The sequence below is a fragment of the Anolis carolinensis genome, chromosome 3 (assembly GCF_035594765.1).
Source record: "Anolis carolinensis isolate JA03-04 chromosome 3, rAnoCar3.1.pri, whole genome shotgun sequence".
In the NCBI taxonomy this organism is placed as follows: domain Eukaryota; kingdom Metazoa; phylum Chordata; class Lepidosauria; order Squamata; family Dactyloidae; genus Anolis; species Anolis carolinensis.
In genome coordinates, this window is record NC_085843.1 from 40,925,454 (window position 1) to 40,945,904 (window position 20,451).

Below are 20,451 nucleotides of genomic sequence, written 5' to 3' on the forward strand. Positions count from 1 at the left end.
TGCTTTGAGCTGGATTATGTTGAATCCAAACTGCCATATAATCCAGTTCAATGTGGATTTTATACAATTGTGTAGAAGGGGCCTCATATAATCCAGTTCAAAGCAAATAATATAAGATTATAAATATAATATATAAAAATTGTTGCATTTCAAGCAGAATTCAGCCTAGTCCAGCAAAGACACAATAACTTTGCACAGTTGCAAAAGGAAAAGAAAATAAACTTTACTCTTTATAGCAGAGTCCAAACATAAACTTGCAGTGTTGCATCAAAACATAAATCTTTTAGTAAAACAAACTTACATAGTCCTTGTAAGAATTTCGAGATTCAAAAAGCATTGCAAAAAACAAAAAGCATGGCTTCCCCGCCCTCTTCTTCCAAGAGAAAGATCCAAAAAGCAAAAATGAAACCAAAAGTAGGAGAGCAGAAGTTAATACACACAGACACAGATACACCCCACCGGGTGTGGTCCAAACTTAATTACTTAGCTGCTGACTTAGATTAGCTCCTCCTTGTTATGATCAGCAGTGTAGTTTTTTCTTTAGCACATACAGAGCTTCATTATACCCCAACAAAAATTACTGTGGTATAATAAAACAGAACAATATAATTTCTAAAATCCAGACAGTAAATAAAGAGCAATACTCTGAAAACAGGGGAATTCCTGACAGGTAACAATCAGGGCCAGCTAACATCTCCCAATAAAGGATTCCCCCAAGGAGGAAGCTAGGGAGAGAGAAAAATAATGTGTATTATCAGAGTCATCATCATCATCATCATCATCATCATCATCATCATCATCATCATCATCATCATCATTGTGTTGCTGTGAGCCATGAAAATGAATATAATCTGGCTTCCAATATTTAGAAAACTCTAAAATCAGAACAGTAAATAAAGAAAAACACTCTGTAAACAGGGGGATTCCAGACAGTAAACAATCCGGGCCCGTTAACACCTCCCAACAAAATATTCCCCCAGGGAGGAAGTAGCCAGGTTTTGAAGCTGAAAGGCCATTACATCCTAATCATTCTGGCTAATTGCAGCATTCATACTTGCCTCCAGCAGACAAAAAAAAGGAACAACCAGAAATATTGTATATTCACAAGCTTTAGGAAATAACATATACTAACTACCATACTTTATTTCCCATACCACCACACTTTGCCACAGCAACGAGTGGCTGGGCACAGCAAGTCTTTTATAATTTCACAGTACAGCACAGATACAAGTACCTGTTTTTAAATTTTATATAAGCATCACAAAGGAAAGGTTGGGTCGAGTTGCCTCTGACAAGGTAGATTATACCAGTATCTTAATTAACAAGCCGGTTTTATACAATATTGGTTTCATAAGAGGCTATTCAGACCTGGGCTGTTTCAAGTTTTAGTACTATCTTCAGAGACACTGTGGTTAAAAGCAGTGGTAATTTAAAATATTGGAGATGGGACCCTTTTCATGGTTCCAACTCATTAGTTTCCGTACTTTATTTAATATAGGACTGTAGAGTTCAATCTAATGATAATGTGCTTGCGCCTCTTGCTGATAATGCTGCCTGTCCTGCAAATTGCCAGCCACACAAGGGAGTGAACTATGATGGGTCAAGAGCTCTGTGTCCACCCTCCAATGACATTTTATATTTTCCGTTTTTTATTTTTAGTAATGCATGCATGCAAGTGACACATTTCACTTGTGTCTATTTCCTTTAAAAAACACTGAGTTGAGATATATTACTTTTGATTTCATCGTAACAGCATATTGCTGTGTGCTACTGGACATCATAGGTTGCCATTCTCTACTTCCCTTGCTAAGCACTGTGTCCCAAATCCTGTTTCTTAGTCCCAATAAGACATTCAGAATCAAATGATGGTTATTATGTCAACAAACCCCATTGATTGAACAGATCTATTTTAGTTGAAGCTATCAGTAGGATTTAAGCCAATAACGGGACAATGTAAGCAAGACTGAGCAAGCACTAGCAAAGGAAGTACTTGAATCCAAGAAGGGGCACATAAATCCAGCCGTTCCTCATAGTTTCACTTGTAGTATCCTGATGGGATGACTATTCTCAATGCCTATGCAACTGGAGGCAATGCTACGCAGTGGTCAGTGTGACCTTGAAATAAGAATACTCATAGAAAGATGCAGTGTGTGTATGTGTGTGTGAAGAACAGTAGAGACCTCCCTGTGAGATAATACATTTCATCTTCATCTCCAGCATCACAAGATCTTCATGGAGGATGTTATTCTCCTAAGGAATGGATAGCTATTGGGTTGCGGTGTGTTGCACCCCAGGGCAGCGTGAGCACTGAAAACCAGACAGAGACCAATAAACATATAATATCTTTATTAAAACAATTATAAATCCAGGAATGAATAGGTGGAAAGGTTGAGCAGATAATAGTCCTTTATGAAAAGGTATGAATTAGTCCAAAGAATTGAAGGGAAATGTCCAATATTATTGTCCAGAAACCGAAACACGCTCAAAACTGTTGGAAAGTTCTTGAGTGGGGAAAAACAAGGAAGCAAGACTGAAATAACAAGGTCCAAAGTCACTAGGAAGTCTTTGATATCCAGGCAGGAATGTGATGAAACTGAGGTAAAACTTGGTTCAGGAACAAGGCAAGGAAGTAGACTTAATCTGGGTCTACTCGGGAGTCACAGCTCAGCTTGGCCACAAGGATCAAGAAATAGCAACGTTGACACCATGAAGTGTCCATGATGCAAAGCACTTTTATGGAACTTAGATTTGATCACAAACAAAAAAAGCCAAACTCCCTAAAGGTTCCCAAGGGAAAACCTATCCATTATCCCCTCGAGATGCCAAGCTGTTACTCCTGCGGAGTTCTTGTTTCTCAGATCTCTGGCAATGCAGAAACTCCCTTCTGTTGAAGGACACATTCTCTGGGGAACTAAGAAGATCTGGTTCCGCCATGGGAGTAATATTTTCGCTTTCTCTCCCAATTAAGGAATCATCCGAGCTATCAACAGCCGGCAGATGTAATTGGAAAGAGCTCTGTGGACTAGTGAAAGAGTCAGAATAAGCTTCCTCCTGGTCATAGTTCATTTCTGGATCAGGTTCAGAAGCCAAAGGTGGCTGGGGTGTGACACTGTGGCTCTCAGCTCTTCTGTGCTACTGAGTTTAGTTTGGTTGGTCAATCACAGGAGTGATTATTCATAAGATTTCCCCTAACATTCAAACTCTACTTCTGGGCAAAAGAGGGATCTTGGCTAAAGAGCACAAGATGGAAAGTTGCACTTTCTTTCCCCTACTTTCTTGGTAAATTAATGGATGGTTTACATCAAATTCACTATTCCACTCACTTGGAATTAGAATGAAAAAAAATCAAATGTATTGGAATGAAGCATCCACATGTGTGTAGGGATATGGCCCTTTCCCCTGGGAAGATCTTTTGATATTGTTATGGCCTATTGGGTCCTCCAGTTCTTTTCTGTTCTGAGCTATCCAATTTTCTGGGATAACCTTTCACCCTCCTTTGCCACTCTTCCTTTCTTTGCGAAGAAATAAACAATAAACAACCATGACAGGTGACTTATCTGATTCCTTATGGATGACCACTTCAACAAGTTTAGTGAAAAGCCAGGATCACAAGACTAGCACCAATCTACATGCTATGGTTAAGAACAAAGGAATCTGATTTTTACCATTGGTCCACAAAACCCAGTACTGTCAATTCTGACTGGCAGCAAGGGTTCTCCTGAATTTGAGGCAGAATGCTTTCCCATCCCTTCAGTAAATCACTGGTATGGCCTGGTTTTCCCTCTCCAAATAACTAGACCTGATCCATCTTAGTTTTTGAAATTTGAAATTCCATGTCTCTTTCTAAGATCTATTTCTCTGGAAATATATTCTAAAAAGACTGGGAGAGTGATGGCCATAAATAAATGATTTCTCAAATCTGCCATGTTTGCACAGTGTTCTGGACTGGATCTCTTCAAGGTGTTTGATAAATAATATTAGGTGAATAGGTGACCAAATGCCTAGAGTTCAACAGAGGAAAGAGGATAGGCAAACACTCCAATATTGCTGTAGCCACTGAGTTGATAGATTTCCCTTTATATATTGTAAACTTCAAGCATCCTCAAGAATGAAGAAGTACAGATCTGCCATTTTTGAAAAATGGGAAACATTTAAAAAATTCAAAAAGAAAAAAACAGGTAGAAGGTCATCAAATCTTGGCTTGCTCATCTTGTTTTGAACTTTGTGTTGTCCTGGTAATGTTATTACCAAGACAGGCCGTTTCTTTTTGAGCAGCAGTTTGTCCAGGAAAAAAACTCCACACCCAGGAGCATAACAGAAGTGAAACTGACCTGACATGACCCTAATGCAGTAAACATGAATGTGGGGAAAGTGATTCACAAAAGGAGGCATGAGAACAATATGTGTGTTTCTAATTGAAGTAGATGCAAATCATAGAATAGAAGAAAAGGAAATTAGATATAAATACAAGTTGCTATGAGTTATGCTTGATCAATATTATTTGCAGGCATATTTGATGAATTAGGCAGTGGGCTATCTCTTACATGCATTGCAAGAGGCAGGATAGGGCAGAGTCAGCCTGGAACCCTGGCCATCTTAGAGGAAGCCAACTCTCATATAAAGGGCAAACTCGAATTTCCCTTTAAAAACTCCTCCCTCCTACTGACAAGGAAATGGCTTCATTGTTGTATTCAGGAGCCCAATAATTGCTTAAGGGTCTTGTTACTTCTACTGAATGGAGACCCTGCCAAACTGGCTCAGATTGATACAGCCTGCACTATAAGGTACGTTTGCAGTTTCCAGAGGTTGAGCAATCCTGACTGAATTTGAAAGAGGACATATGTCTATTCTTGAATGACTTTGTTCCATGTGTGTAACCCCTACTTTTTTCATCTCCCAGTGATAGGCAAAAGTCATATTCACATCTGCCCTTTGCACATAGACCAAAAAAAAACTTTGCATATGAGACATAAGCTTTACACCTGTCATTTTAAGTGCAGGGCACCTTTAAAAATACTGCCCATAGAATATGATGGGCATGTTTTGCCCTGTCCAGAGCTGCCTTCTTCACTACAGGTAACAGCCCTAAGTTTGGAATGGGCTAAATACAGGCAAAGGGGCAAAGAAAGGGGGAGTCTGGGGAATCTTCAAAGGGTACAGAGAGAGAGAGAATCCCCAGGGAAAGAGGGGGTTTCTAAAAGTTCCACACAAAAAAGAAACGGTTTCCAGATAGTCTTTTTTCACATTGTTCCCTTCATCAAGAAACTGATTCCCTGCCATCTCTGTTGTTATTTGTTAGTGCTGCTGTTACATCTTCAGCCATCTTTGTCTTTCCACTGGAGGATGTGAAAACCCGTCTATTTTAATGTTAAGTGCACTCCTCTAGCCTTCTAGATTGGTCAGGAGTAGGGTTTTTAGCACATGTTGTCTTTTCCAACATTTTCCTCTGAGAAACAGTTTTTATGGGACACTCACTATTCTATGGATTTCTAGTGCTACCTTCTTACTAAAGAAATAATTATCTTTGTTTTTATAATTAACTTGTCCTTGACCTGACCTCTCCCCTTCCACCTACCATTTTTGGAGCTTCTCTGGTTCCAAAACCTTTGGGCCAGAGTTTCTCAAATTCTGCTCCTCCAGATGTTTTGGACTTCAGTTCCCACAGCTGATAAACTGGTTGGATTTTCTGGGAGCTGAAGTCCAAAACACCTGAAGGAACGCAGTATGAGAAACACTGCTTTAGACTGTAAGGTCCTGCGGAGATCTAGTGCCCAGGAAAGCTGTTTTCCCAAGCCAGTAAACCCAGTGCACTGCTCTTACAAGTTGCCATGTGGAAGTGTGAAAATTAGTATTATTTCCAATTTGTTTTTCTCCTCTTTTTCATGATTTATAACTGACCAGCAAATTCACATGTGGCTTAATTATCTCTAGAGTCCTGCTCAAAGAGCGGGTCCAAATGTTAAATGCACTATCACAATAAATAAACTGCAACACCTACATTATTTCATTAAGTTTGGGAAAGTATCAGTTCTCACAAAATGGATAATTTGGTCAGCCTTGGCCCTTTGATCCACAAGGTCTAGAGCACTGACAAACATTTCTCATTGGTCCTCATCAGAGTGACAATCCAAGAGCTCAACATTTCTTTCCAACTGGTCCAGGTTACTGGGCCATTTTTGGGGACTAATCATTCGACATCCTAATTCCAGAAATAAGATAAACTCATAAATAACTCTAACAGAAATGACTTAAGGGACTCAAGCAAAGGCCTTTCTCAGCCCTTCTCCAATCCTTTTAAAGAGCCTGAATGTGACACTTCTGAATACAAACCAATGTTTTTCTAATAGTTTATGGTACCAATAAGCGTGATTAAAATGTCATCTGTACTGGCCATCTTAATGTCTAGAAGCCTTTACTGTTGGCACAAAGTGTGGCTTTTAGAGGGTTCATATGGTAAATTTAGTTTAAAACTGGACATGACTAATGATTATGTTCCCTTACATTTATTAAGTAACTTCATGCCTACAAAATAATTAAGAATCCTGTGGTAATATCATGTCTTGCTGTGCTTGTACCAGAATTAAATTTCCTTACCAAATTTGCTATCATTGAATGAGCCTGGTTTAATTTTTATTTTCTAATTTTTTGACAAAATGAATTAAGGAAAACGGAAGCTTCATATGCTTTCCAAACACTGCATATTTTAACTATCCATTTAAAAATATCACTCCATTTTGTCCTTCTAATAGATTTCATAATTGTAAAAAAATCTATTTTCATAAGTATCCACATTCATCCTTACATGTTTCCTTCCCTCTCTGTTTATCCTTCAATATCATTGCTGATAATGTGATGACTATCGGAAGATGATGAACTGTAAGTAGCTCATCTTTTTTCAACTGATTCTTCATATCCAGACAGCTTCTGACAGCAGCTGATTACTGAACAAGCAATTCAGAGAAGGTGAACTGATCTTGTTGATGCCTATTTTGTTACCAGATTTTTATGGTTCATTTAGAATCCACCATAAATTATGTTAATACTGGTAGTTCTTATGGCATCTCTAATCAATATATCAAATATTCACATTCTCCATGTACACGTCACACTATAGCTTTAATCCTTTATATTACCCCCAAATAGAGTAAACTCATTACACTGATTGTTGAGTCATAATATGGATGAACCCCACTGAGATTTATTATGACATTATATACTTCTCCTTCTCCCAACTTAATTCTCATAACACCACTGTATGGTAAACCATACTGGGAGAAAATAGGCGGCCCAAGATTGCCCAATAAATAGTGGTTCAATGGAGCCAGCATTTGGGTCTACCAAGTCCTACTCCAACCATTACAGAACACAGGCCCTAATTTAATTTCTTGTTTTGGTTCAATAAAATGGCAGTCCAAGAGTGAATAGTTGTGTTGGTTCTACAACATTAAGAAATGTTGGAGGTTTGGCCATTTAAAAACTCACTTGTACCTATTTTAGAAAAACAGATCCAGGGGGATGATGTACTTTAAAGGGTTTCTGCCTTTCTTCTTCTTGGTGATTTTCTTTTTTATAGGATTTTGAAAGGATATTTCAGTGGACTGGCTTTCTAAAGACAATACGCCTGTGTAATTCACATGCAAATATCTTGGCTTCACATGAATACAAGAGGTTTACCCTTATGAATTGCCAGTGTGCTTCTTTATTCTGTATCCTTGGAATAAATGCCAATGAATCACTGCATTACTCAGAGACTTTATAGGATCTTCCTATGCTATTGTCACTGTAAAGCTAATCAAGCCAAGATTGCCTGTAAATAATTAAATAATCATAAAGTTTGGAGACTGACATCACTGGAGGAAACTTGGGGGTGCGGGTGGGCAAAACACCCTAGGTGACACCCTAAGACAGTGGTTCGCAACCTGTGGATCCCCAGGTGTTTTGGTCTTCAACTCCCAGAAATCCTAACAGCTTGTAAACTGGCAGGGATTTCTGGGAGTTGTAGGCCAAAACACCTGGGGAGCCACAGGTTGAGAACCACAGCCCTAAGAGGAAGGTGACACCTGGTGGGGTGATGGCGTACCTTCCATCTCAAGACACACATATCAGTGTACACTCTCGACACACACACACACACACATACCAGGAGGCCTCTATAACCCCATGATAAGCAACTTATGAGAAGTTAATATGTTTAACTTGGAGAAGAGAAGGTTAAGAGGGAACATGATATTTTCAAATATTTGACATGATGGCATATGGAGGAGCTCTTTTTCTACTGCTCCAGAGAATAGGACACAGAGCAATGGGATTCCACCTAAACTTTAGGAAGACCCTCCTGCTTGTAAGAGCTGTTCGACAGTACAACCTGCTGCTTCCGCAAATTGTGGCAGAATCTTATTCTTCAGAGGTTACAAAACAGAAGCTGGATAGCCATCTATCGAAAGTGCTTTGATTCTTTTGGGCTTGTTCCTCTAGATTTTTCTCTTTATCTCTTTATCCCAGTAGTTCCTGAATGAAAGCTATTCTTATAGAAATTTTAACCAAGGTAATTTCTCTCTGAAAATACTTGAATGACGAGTAGATGTAAAAAATATGCTCATTGAAGCAGGTTATTCAAGTCATCACGTGTGCCCAAAATTATTGTCTTATTTTATTTATTTATTTATTTATTTATTTCAAATATTTCTATCCCGCCCTTCTCACCCGGAGGGACTCAGGGCGGCGTACAATTGGCAACAATTCGATGCCGATACATTGTCTTGACAGTTCTGAGAATTAAAAACTCATTGTAAGGGTGCCAAAATGTTTGCTTGCTTGGGGAAAGATGGAGCTCCAGCATAGTTTCTGCATCTTTTCAACAACCCAACTAATGCACAAGGTGGTGGTACCCCTGCCATCCCATGTCTCTTGTCAAGATTCAGATTCTGCCAATGTGAGTCTGGAAAAGTGCCAAACAATAACAGATGGCCAAGTGGAATGTTATTATATTTATTTAATTTATTCATCTGTTTATATCCTGGTTTGTTGAAAAGTTGCTCCAAAAAGTTACCATATTGGGGTAACACAGCATGGCAGAATGAGGTTGACTGGATGGCTCTTGTGGCTTCTTCCAACTCTATGAATCTATGATTTCTCCCCTTGCCCAGATGGAAGAGTAGGGCAGGGTGGCAGGAAAGAAGCAGTCATCTTCCAGGCAGTTGGGCTGGAACAGGGACAGTAAGGCAGGCAGGAGGAGGAAAGTGAATAGTGCCGTGAGTGACCCTTCCGCCTGTTGCAAATGCTGCTACAGCTTGTTGGAAGTGGAAGTTCAGGGCATCTGGGTAGATAGTACTACTGCAAGGGTGGCAGTGACATTCCTCTCTTCCTCCATGCCCCTCCCTCTCCTCTGTTGTTAAGCAAGGGGAATCTCTGGGGGTAACCAAGACTGCATCCTCCCTTCCACCAGTGGTTCCCAATTATTTCAACTTGCTTGGGGGATACTCCATAGGTTACCGCACTGGAGTAACACCAAACCTAGCAATGGCCCGGTTTGCAAAATCTACTTTCAGTCTCAATATAAAAATTCAAGGCCTCAAAATCCTTTTTGCTTAAGAAAATCAAAAGGATAAAATGGGCAATCAGTTTGAGATGACTTCTCAAGAGAATGTGAACTTAAATAGTACAGCTCTCCATATACAGTAGCTTTTTAAAGCAACTTTTCAACAAACCTCAAGATATAAATAGATGAATAAATTAAGAAGATATAACAACGCTCCACTGACCATCTGTTATTGTTTGGCACTTTCCCAGACTCACATTGGCAGAAACTGAATCTTGACAGGAGACATGGGATGGCAGGGAGACCACCACCTTGTGCATTAGTTGGGTTGTTGAAATGACGCAGAAACTATGCTGAAGCTCCATCTTTTCTCAAGCAAGCAAATATTTTGGCACCATTACAAGAATTTGATTTATAACAATGTGTTTGTGGTTCTCAGAATTGTCAAAACAATAATTCTGGGCAAAAGTGATGACTTGAAAAACCTGCTTCAGTGAGCATATTCTATACATCTCCTCATGTCATTCAAGTATTTCCAGAGAGAAATTAACTTGGTTAAAGTTTTTATAAGAATAGCTTTCATTCAGGAACTACTAGAATAATGAGACTAAGAGACAAACCTAGAGGAAGAAGCCTGAAAGAATAGTGCAATTCCGGCATAATTGCTGTTTGTGCCTATGTGGCTTTTGGGCCGTTTGGGTAGAAAAGGAGAGATAAAAATTGTATATGCATTAAATTGATATGGGATATATACAAGTCAGGGTTGGCCCTATCATTGGGTAGAATGAGACAGCTGTTTCAGGAGACAGTATCGACGTGGCATAGTTCTATACAGCCCTCTGTATAAATGACAATAATTTTGATGCAAATTACTGTTGACAATTCAGTATATAAACACTAGTAAAAATGTACAGATTGCTGCAGATGGGAAAATTACTAGGCAGGACATACTCAAGCCGCAGACATAGCCTGCCATTCTGTCTTGGTTTGATAACAACATATTATCTCAAAGAAGCAACAACATATTTGTTACGTTCTACTAGTCTGAGTCCCCTTCGGGGTGAGAAGGGTGGAATATAAATACTGTAAATAAATAAATAAATAAATAAATAAATAAATAAATAAATAAATACTATGACTTAGGCTACACATTATTTCAAGGGATTAAGCCTCACTGATCTCAATTGGATTTACAACATGCATGGGATTGCATTGTTTATGTTTCATTAAATTGTGACAAATCAAATTGGTCCTTAAGAGAAATATGGACCTTGCTAAATAGCAAGCAATTTTGGCCAATTCTGGAAGATGTAGTCCAAAAGATGATGTTTCCAAATGTTATCGACCAAGCTGTCTGGGGATTTTGGTAGTTGTTCTTTAAAGACCAACTTCTTTAAATACCATAGTTTCATCTCTAATCCCTAGTAATGAGAAGATTAAGAACCATCCTCATATTATAAAGTGTTAGGTGCAAACTGAGACATCGTAACTCCCCGTGGCATCGATGGGCTGCGAATAGAGGTCATGTTAAAAACAAAATCCTGCATGTAAAATGTTCCCAGCAAGAAGCGAAATGGCACATCATGGAGGGTAGCTACACAAAACAAGGTGAGATTGGTTGTTTACATAAAGAAATCTTTAGAAATGTGATTCACAGTCATATCCTGCCTTTAGTCTAGAATTCAATTTTCCCAGGCTAACCTCTCATTTTGCATAATGTATACATCTGTTCTACGTTTTTGCATTTTCTCCATTCAAATACTGCAAGCTTCTTTCAATTGCCTTTATTTATGGATTCTACCTATCTGATGTAGAATGAAAAAACATATTGGAGCAAACACTTTTTAATCAATAGTTTTCCTGCTTCTTAGAAGGGGGTTGGACTGGATGACCTATGAGATCTCTTCCCAACTTTATGATTCTATGATTCTATTGATAACCAGCAGAATTTAATGGCTAAAGTATTAGCTAGCAAATGTGACATTATTGTATTACTATAGAAATCAGGAAAGGTGCTGCTGAGATTTTATTAACCTTAATTTGTGTGCCTAGCTGGAGCACATCATCAACTTCAAGGAACAAGAGTCAGACTTCAAAGAATGAGAGTGAAGGACTTCAAAAGTAATGTATGCACTTTTAAAATTAAAAAGGAAAAGGGGGGGGGGGGTGTGCCCTGAATTGATTACTGCCATTTGGTTCCTGAGAGGCTACAAAACCTCAAAGTATTGGCACTGGTTGATGACATCAGTATTATGGCCTGCATACTGGATTTCTAATCCTCAATGTGAAGCAAAACAGATGCATGATGTCCTGCATGTTTTCCGTGCTTCTTACTTTGCTGCCATGTTGGTGTGCCTTTGGAAGGACCAGGAAATGAGCCAAGCAGTAAATGAATGTGAAAGGTTCAAGGTGCAGTAAGGGTGAAGTTGTCATTTAGAAGAGTGAGCAGGGACTGGGTCATTTCACACATATATAGTGTCTGCAAAACATGCTCCACTGGATGTTTTACAGAGCCAATAAAGCACAATGCCCTATTTGCCTAGAAAGGATGTTGGATTACCACATGCTTTTAGCAGAGAAAGTGCAGTGAAGATGATTCACAAAGTAAATATTGGAAAAGTTGTCCTTGGATCTGCTGCTTACAGAATAATGGAATTTATATTCTGTTCTTGACTCTGTGCAGATTTCTGGTTGACCTACAGATACTCTGCTAAATACCACCATCATAGTTCCACTATCTGTTTTCTAAATGTGAATGCATGCCTGAGCCGCTCAATCTGCAAAGCCTGATTCTTTATTCAACCTGGATCATGACTCTTGTCATTAGAAAACTACAATATTTCTAATGGAACAAATGTCCAACTGGGTTACTGATCAGAAGAATCAGTGTTCTTGGAAGAAACTGAATATCTGGATCCGTCTCAGTCTAGCTTCAGACCGTGTCATGGAACTGAAACAGCTTTGGTCTCATTAGTGGATGATCTACGCAGAGAACTTGACAGGGGGAGTGTGTCCCTGTTGGTTCTCTTGGACCTCTCAACAGCCTTTGATACGATAGACCAAGATATCATTCTGAGATGCCTCATGGGAATGGGCCTTTACAGTGGCTCTGGTCCTTCCTAGAGGGTCGTTCTCAGAAAGTGTTGTTGGGGAACACTGTCACGACCCAGGCTGCAGAGCACCACTAACCATACACAGAGGGCAGAATCTATCTAATATCTTTATTAAGGAAGTATATAAAGTTAATAAAAACAAGTATAGGAAATAGTCCAGAAGTAGACCTTTCAGGAAAGGTCAAAATTAGTCCAAAGAAGCAATGTCCAATATGAAATATTAAGGTCCAAAGTTGTAATCCAATAACCGAAACACTCACTTGCCAAGCAAGTGAGGGGAGATGACAAGGTCCTTTAGTCCATGAACTTGAGCAAGGCTGGGAAATAACTTGATTCTTGGAACACAAAGCTTGATTCAAGGCAACAAGGAAACGAGGAGCAAGAACAAGATCCGTGGCAATTACTTGGCGAGGTCCGGGAAATGAGGCAAGATCCGGGGAGAAAACAAGGCTGAGAACGAAGGCTTGGAACAGGAACAAAGGCTTGAGAGCAGGAGTAGCTGTCCACACACGCTGCTCCGGTAGCTGACGAATTGACTCCGCAAGATTCCTTCGGGAGCAAGGAACCTAAATAGGCCTCGTTTTCCCACCAGAGAACACTTCTCTGGGGAATCAGAAACGAAAGTCAATCTCTGTGTCCAGATGTATGACTCCCTAAAATTTCTCATGGGAGCAGGCTTAATCATCTGAATGCTTTGCTGCAATTCTCAAACTCCTGCGATTAGCCTGCTGCACTCCTTTTTGCTGGAGATAATAATTACGGCGCGAAAAAGGGGGAGAACTCGACTCAGGGCTTGTTTGGCAGATTTCTGGAAGACAAGCCTCCTGCAGGTGCAAAGGCTCAATTTCTGGCTGAAATGGTTCCTTTTCTGGCTGAAATGGTGGAAAACCCAAGTTTTCCTCTTCATCAGTCACAACAGCACTAGGAATGGGACTACATGGCCCATGAGTCATCACACTATCCCCCTCCTCAAGCCCCCTCTCAAACTGGGACTCTCTCCCCGAGGCGCGAGGCCGCGGCTTGGCGGGATAGGTCTGATGGAAGCGGCGGGTTAAATCGGGGGCATGGACTGTGGAAGCGTCTTCCCAAGAACGTTCCTCGGGGCCAAAACCCACCCAGTCAATGAGATATTGTAGGCGGCGGCGGTGAAAGCGAGAATCCAAAATGTCCTGAACCTCGAACTCCTCCTCTCCGTCCACCAAAACAGGGGCGGGGGCCGGCCGGTCTGCATCAGGGCGCACACCATCCGCCGGAAGGAGCAGGGAGCGATGGAACACTGGATGAATGCGCATAGAGCGCGGAAGTTGGAGTTTGAAAGTCACGGGGTTAAGTTGCGCCACCACTGGGTAGGGCCCAATGAAACGGGCATCTAATTTCCGGCAAGGGCGATGGGAGGGCAAAAAGCGAGTGGACAGAAGAACCCGGTCTCCTACCTTGATTTCGGGGCCCGGCTGGCGATGTTTGTCAGCGTGGCGTTTATAGTCCTCCTTGGCTTGGTCCAGTTGCTGGAGCAAAAGTTGTTGCACCGCTGTGAGTTCCTGCAGCCAGTCCTCTGCTGCGGGAACTTCTGAGGTTTCAATAATAGAAGGAAAGAAGCGTGGATGGAAGCCATAGTTTGCAAAGAACGGGGTTTCTTTAGTTGAAGCCTGGACCCCATTGTTGTAGGCAAACTCCGACAGCGGTAACAGGGAAGCCCAATTGTCCTGTTGGTAGTTCACATAACAGCGAAGGTATTGTTCCAAAGTGGCATTGGTGCGTTCAGTTTGCCCATCCGTTTGGGGATGGTGAGCCGAAGATAAACGAGAGTCTATGCCCAATAGTTTTTGTAGTGCTTTCCAGAAACGAGAGGTGAATTGGGACCCACGGTCTGTGACCAAACTCTTGGGCAATCCATGCAATCTGAAAACATGTTGAAGGAATAGATCTGCAGTCTCTTTGGCCGTGGGAAGGCCATCACAGGGAATGAAATGGGCTAACTTGGTAAAAAGGTCCACCACCACTAGGATCGTGGTGAATCCACAGGAAGGTGGTAGATCAGTGATAAAATCCGCAGAGATTATTTCCCATGGGTGGGATGGGGTAGGGAGGGGATGCAGAAGTCCTGAAGGCTTTTCCCTTCTTGTCTTGGAGCGCTGGCATACTGGGCAGGTGTTGACATATTTTTCCACATCCTTGCGGATCTTGGGCCACCAGAAGTCTCTTAGGATCAAATGCATGGTTTTGAATAGTCCGAAATGCCCTGCTGGCTTGCAGTCATGACACAGACGAAGTGCTTTTTCCCTGCCCGGTCCTGGGGGGATGTAAACATGATTTCTATAGCAAAGTAGCCCATCCTTGAGCGAAAAGGGAAAACGTAGTCCTTGGCGAAGTTGGTCCTGTGCCCAAGCATCTGCTTGCTGACTAGCCCTGATTTCCTGAGCACAAAGGGGCCCTGGAGTAGAGGGAGTTGATTCAATGGGAGTGGATTTGGTGTTTCCCACTGTGAGCGTGGCGAAGTTCTCGGGTTGTAACAGCTGGGACTCAAAGGTCTCCTTGCGCCCTGCAGCGTATTCCGGTTTCTGTGACAGAGCATCTGCTTGCTTGGTCTGGGCTGGGGTTACATAATGAATTTGGAAGTTAAAACGTTCAAAGAATAAAGCCCAGCGTTGTTGCCTCTGATTTAGCTTGTGGGCAGTTCTTAGATGCTCTAGATTCCGATGATCAGTATGGACTTCAATGGGAAATTTGGCCCCTTCTAACCAGTGTCTCCAAGTTTCAAAGGCTGCCTTTATGGCCAAAAGTTCCTTTTCCCAAATAGTGTAATTTCTCTCTGGCGCGGTCAATTGACGGGAATAAAAGGCACAAGGATGGAGATGATCTCCCACTGGTTGTAGGAGTACAGCCCCAATCGCCACATCGGAGGCGTCCGCCTGCACGACAAAAGGGGTTTCAGGATCTGGGTGCTGAAGGATTGGCTGGGACGTGAATAATTTCTTTAGTTGCTGGAACCCTTTCTCTGCTTGATCTGTCCAGCGGAAAGGCTGTTTCCCACGGATGCAGCTGGTGATTGGGTCAGACCAGCGGGCAAAGTCTGGAATGAACTTGCGGTAGTAGTTCGCGAACCCCAAGAATCGTTGCACCTCTTTCTTGTTGGTTGGCGCCCGCCATTCCAATACTGCTGCCACGTTTGCCGGGTCCATGGTGAGCCCTAGTGGCGAGACACGATATCCCAGGAAATCTACCTCTTGTAGATCAAAAGCGCATTTTTCCAACTTGGCATAAAGTCCGTGGTCCCGCAATCGTTGTAACACCATTCTGACGTGATTCTCATGTTCTGATTGTGATCTAGAAAACACCAAAAAATCGTCCAGGTAGATAATCAGGAACCGATCTAGATAATCCTGAAAGATATCGTTGACAAAATGCTGGAACGTTGCGGGAGCTCCACATAAACCGAAATTCATAACCAGGGTTTCGAATAAACCGAATTTTGTCTGGAAGGCAGTCTTCCACTCGTCCCCTTCCCTGATGCGAACTAGATTATAAGCTCCTCGAAGATCCAGTTTGGTGTAAACTTTAGCCCCTCGAAGCCGGTCTAAGAGGTCTGAGATCAAAGGCAGGGGATACCGGTTTCGTTTAGTGATATTGTTCAATGCTCTATAGTCCACCACCAAGCGTAGGTCCCCTGACTTCTTTTTCACAAACATCACTGGGGAAGCGGCTGGGGATTGAGAGGGTCTGATAAACCCCTTGCGTAGGTTTGTCTCTAAGAACTCCCTGAGAGCTTCTTGCTCTGGTTCAGTCAGGGAGTAGAGGTGTCCTCGCGGAATCGGGGCCCCCTCCACCAAGTCAATGGCACAGTCATAAGGTCTATGTGGGGGTAGTCTCTCGGCTTCTTTTTCATTGAATACATCCCAATATTCTGAGTACTTCTTGGGCAAGGTGATGATGGGTTCAGCGTCTGTGGCATGGCAGACCTTGGCTACAAGGCAATGGTTTTGGCAATATTTTGAAGCAAACTGCAGTTCTCTGTTGGACCAGGAGATGCTTGGGTCGTGGAGTGTCAGCCATGGAATTCCCAAAATCACAGGGAAGTGGGGAACCTCGGTAACAAAGAAGGAAATCTCTTCCATGTGTTCCCTTATCCACATTCTGGTGGGTTCCGACCACTGGCTTACTGGACCTGTCTTGAGGGGGCGGCCATCGATGGCTTGCACCACACGGGCGTTCTTGAAGTCGTGATATTGTAATCCCAGAGAGTCGGCATACTCTCTATCAATGAAGTTGTTTGTGGCTCCTGAGTCTATCATGGCATGGACCATGACGGGTCCTTTTTTTGCTGACCACAAGGTGACCACTAGAAGAAATAGGACCCCGGTTGGCGGCTCTTGAGTGGGTTTTTTGACCGGGTTGGCGAGCCTCTCTACGCCCGGTCGCTGGCTTCCCCCGCCGGCTGTGCGCCAGCCGCCTCAGACGTCTTCGTCTCCGTGGAGGACGCCGCCGCCAGACGAGCGGCGGGCTTCCCTTTGGCTGGACACTCTCTGGCAAAGTGGCCCCCGTTTCCGCAGTACCAACAGAGATTTAGGCGTTGGCGGCGGGCCTTCTCGGCGGCATCTAGTCTGGGACGCACATTGCCCAACTGCATCGGCACCTCCTCGCTTCCTCTGGGGTATGGGGCTGGTGGCGGGGGTCTCCACACTGGACGCGGCTGGACGCCGGTGGGAGCGGGAGGTCTCGCTCCGGTCCTACCGCTCTGGCCTCGGATCCATTGTCTTCTGTTGGCAATCATGACTTCAGCTTGTAAACATTGATCAATGAGTGCTTCAAGAGAGTGTGGAGGATCCACCTTGGAGATTTCCTCCAGCATCTCGATGTTGAGACCCTCCCGAAATTGTCCTCTGAGGGCTATATCGTTCCATCCGGTGTTATGGGCCAGCACTCGGAACTCGGCTATGTACTGGGACATGGGTCTGTCCCCTTGGGAGAGGCGCCGGAGTTTGTGGCCGGCTGCCTCCAAATTGTACTCAATCCCCCAAGTCGCCTTAATGTGATCCAAGAATTGTTGCGCTGATCTTAGATGTGAGGAGTCTTGGTCGAACAGTGCCGTCGCCCAGTTGGCCGCTGGCCCGTCCAGGAGACTGTAGATCCACGCCACCTTGATGTCTTCTTGGGGAAACTCGGCATTACGGGCCTCTAGATAAGCCTGGCATTGGCGACGGAAAACATGAACCTTAGAAGCTTCTCCAGTAAACTTGGTTGGCAGCGCCAGGGCCGGGAGACGGATTCCGCGTTCCTTCAAACCCCTTATTTCTCCCTCCTGCGCATTGAGCTTATCACGGATGCGGTCCACTTCATCCTTGTCGATGGTGTAACTGAGTGGTTGGGCCCCCGGTCCGGCTCCGGTAGACATTCTGGCCTAGGTTAATTGGTGCTTAGGGTGGCGGAGTCAAACTGTCACGACCCAGGCTGCAGAGCACCAATAACCATACACAGAGGGCAGAATCTATCTAATATCTTTATTAAGGAAGTATATAAAGTTAATAAAAACAAGTATAGGAAATAGTCCAGAAGTAGACCTTTCAGGAAAGGTCAAAATTAGTCCAAAGAAGCAATGTCCAATATGAAATATTAAGGTCCAAAGTTGTAATCCAATAACCGAAACACTCACTTGCCAAGCAAGTGAGGGGAGATGACAAGGTCCTTTAGTCCATGAACTTGAGCAAGGCTGGGAAATAACTTGATTCTTGGAACACAAAGCTTGATTCAAGGCAACAAGGAAACGAGGAGCAAGAACAAGATCCGTGGCAATTACTTGGCGAGGTCCGGGAAACGAGGCAAGATCCGGGGAGAAAACAAGGCTGAGAACGAAGGCTTGGAACAGGAACAAAGGCTTGAGAGCAGGAGTAGCTGTCCACACACGCTGCTCCGGTAGCTGACGAATTGACTCCGCAAGATTCCTTCGGGAGCAAGGAACCTAAATAGGCCTCGTTTTCCCACCAGAGAACACTTCTCTGGGGAATCAGAAACGAAAGTCAATCTCTGTGTCCAGATGTATGACTCCCTAAAATTTCTCATGGGAGCAGGCTTAATCATCTGAATGCTTTGCTGCAATTCTCAAACTCCTGCGATTAGCCTGCTGCACTCCTTTTTGCTGGAGATAATAATTACGGCGCGAAAAAGGGGGAGAACTCGACTCAGGGCTTGTTTGGCAGATTTCTGGAAGACAAGCCTCCTGCAGGTGCAAAGGCTCAATTTCTGGCTGAAATGGTTCCTTTTCTGGCTGAAATGGTGGAAAACCCAAGTTTTCCTCTTCATCAGTCACAACAGCACTAGGAATGGGACTACATGGCCCATGAGTCATCACAAACACTTGCTTGGCCCCACAGCCTTTGTCTTGTGAGGTCTCGCAGGACTCAGTATTGTCCCCCATGTTGTTTAACATGTACATGAAGCCACTGGGAGAGATCATCCGGACTTTTGGAGTTCAATGTAATATGTACGCATCACTCCTTTCCACTCTATCACTCCTTTCTACCTGCTACTAAGGAGGTTGTTCAGGTCCTGAACTGGTGACTGGCAGCTATGATGATCTGGATGAGGGAGAACAAATTGAAAATTAATCCAGACAAGACAGAAGTACTCCTGGTCAGTCGTAAGGTTGAACAGGGTATAGGGTTACAGCCGTACTGAATGGGGTAGCATTCCCCCGACACAGGTTCGCAGCTTGGGAGTTCTCCTGGATTCCTCGCTGAGCCTGGAGCCCCAGGTTTTCACAGTGGTCAGGGGAGCATTTTCACAAGTAAAAGTTGTGCGCTAGTTGCTCCTGTCCCTTGAGAAGTCAGACTTGGCCACAGTAGCACATGCTCTTATTACATCCCGAATATATTACTGCAACACACTCTACGTAGGGTTGCCTTTGAAGACTGTTTGGAAGTTTCAAGTAGTTCAACGAGTGGCAGCCAGATTTCTCACCGGAGCAGGGTACAGGGGCCATACAACCCCCCTGCTATGTCAACTCCACTAGCTGCCAGTCTGCTACCGAGCACAATTCAAAGTGCTGGCTTTAGCCTATAAAGCCCTAAATGGTTCCAGCCCAGCTTACCTGCCTGAACATATCTCTTTCCATGAACCATCTCAGAGATTAAGATCATCTGGGGAGGCCCTACTCTCGGTCCCACCTCCTTCGTAGGTCCGGCTGGTGAGGACGAGAGACAGGGACTTCTCGGTGGTGGTTCCTTGGTTGTGGAATTCCCTCCCCAGTGACATCACATCAGCCCCATCCCTCCTGACCTTTAGGGAAAAACTGAAATCATGGATGTGGGACCAAGCTTTTGGATAATCTATTAGTGTAATATGTGAATGTGGAATGGTTCAATGGTAATTGGAATGGGCTGGATTATGATATTGAATTATGTGATTTTAATGATTTTAATTGTTGAAATGTTTTTAGTGGTTGTTTTAATGTACCTATTTTATATTTACTTCCTACTTTCATCTGTATTGCCTCATCAGACAGAACTTCAAGCATGTGCTGCACTATTTTGTTGTTGTTGATTTCAACAATATTGAAATATCTAAACACCTCAATGTTGTCATATTACATCTTGATTTAATATCCCATACAGCTTGAAGATTATCCTGTGTAACTTCACTCATAGATCAGTTCTTGATGACACTAACAAAAGGTGCTTCCAGAAAGCAAGCAGTAGCATTTACAGGTAGTCCCCAAGTTACAAACAAGGTAGGCTTGTTCTTAAGTTGAATTTGTTGTAAGTCAGAACAGGTACACTTTTAAGTGTAACTCCAGTCAAATATATTTAT

General features: G+C 43.0%; 1 protein-coding gene and 1 long non-coding RNA gene across 4 annotated transcripts in view; one reads left to right on the forward strand and one right to left on the reverse strand.

The window, feature by feature from the left end:
• LOC103278413 (uncharacterized) overlaps positions 1 to 1,071 on the reverse strand; it is a 31,431-nt gene extending 30,360 nt beyond the window's left edge. The window contains exon 1 of the long non-coding RNA XR_010004940.1: positions 302 to 1,071. This is a non-coding gene — a long non-coding RNA (uncharacterized LOC103278413). The remainder of the gene's footprint in view (positions 1 to 301) is intronic.
• A 3,910-nt stretch (positions 1,072 to 4,981) lies between these two features.
• drd3 (dopamine receptor D3) overlaps positions 4,982 to 20,451 on the forward strand; it is a 62,891-nt gene continuing 47,421 nt past the window's right edge. Inside the window, exons 1-3 of one of the 3 annotated variants that reach the window (XM_062974757.1) lie at positions 4,982 to 7,706; positions 11,591 to 11,664; positions 20,256 to 20,371. The gene's annotated coding sequence lies outside the window, so the exon portion shown is untranslated. Of the gene's footprint in view, positions 7,707 to 11,226; positions 11,665 to 20,255; positions 20,372 to 20,451 lie in introns of those variants that run through there. The other 2 variants (XM_062974755.1, XM_003219143.4) reach the window with 2 other exon arrangements.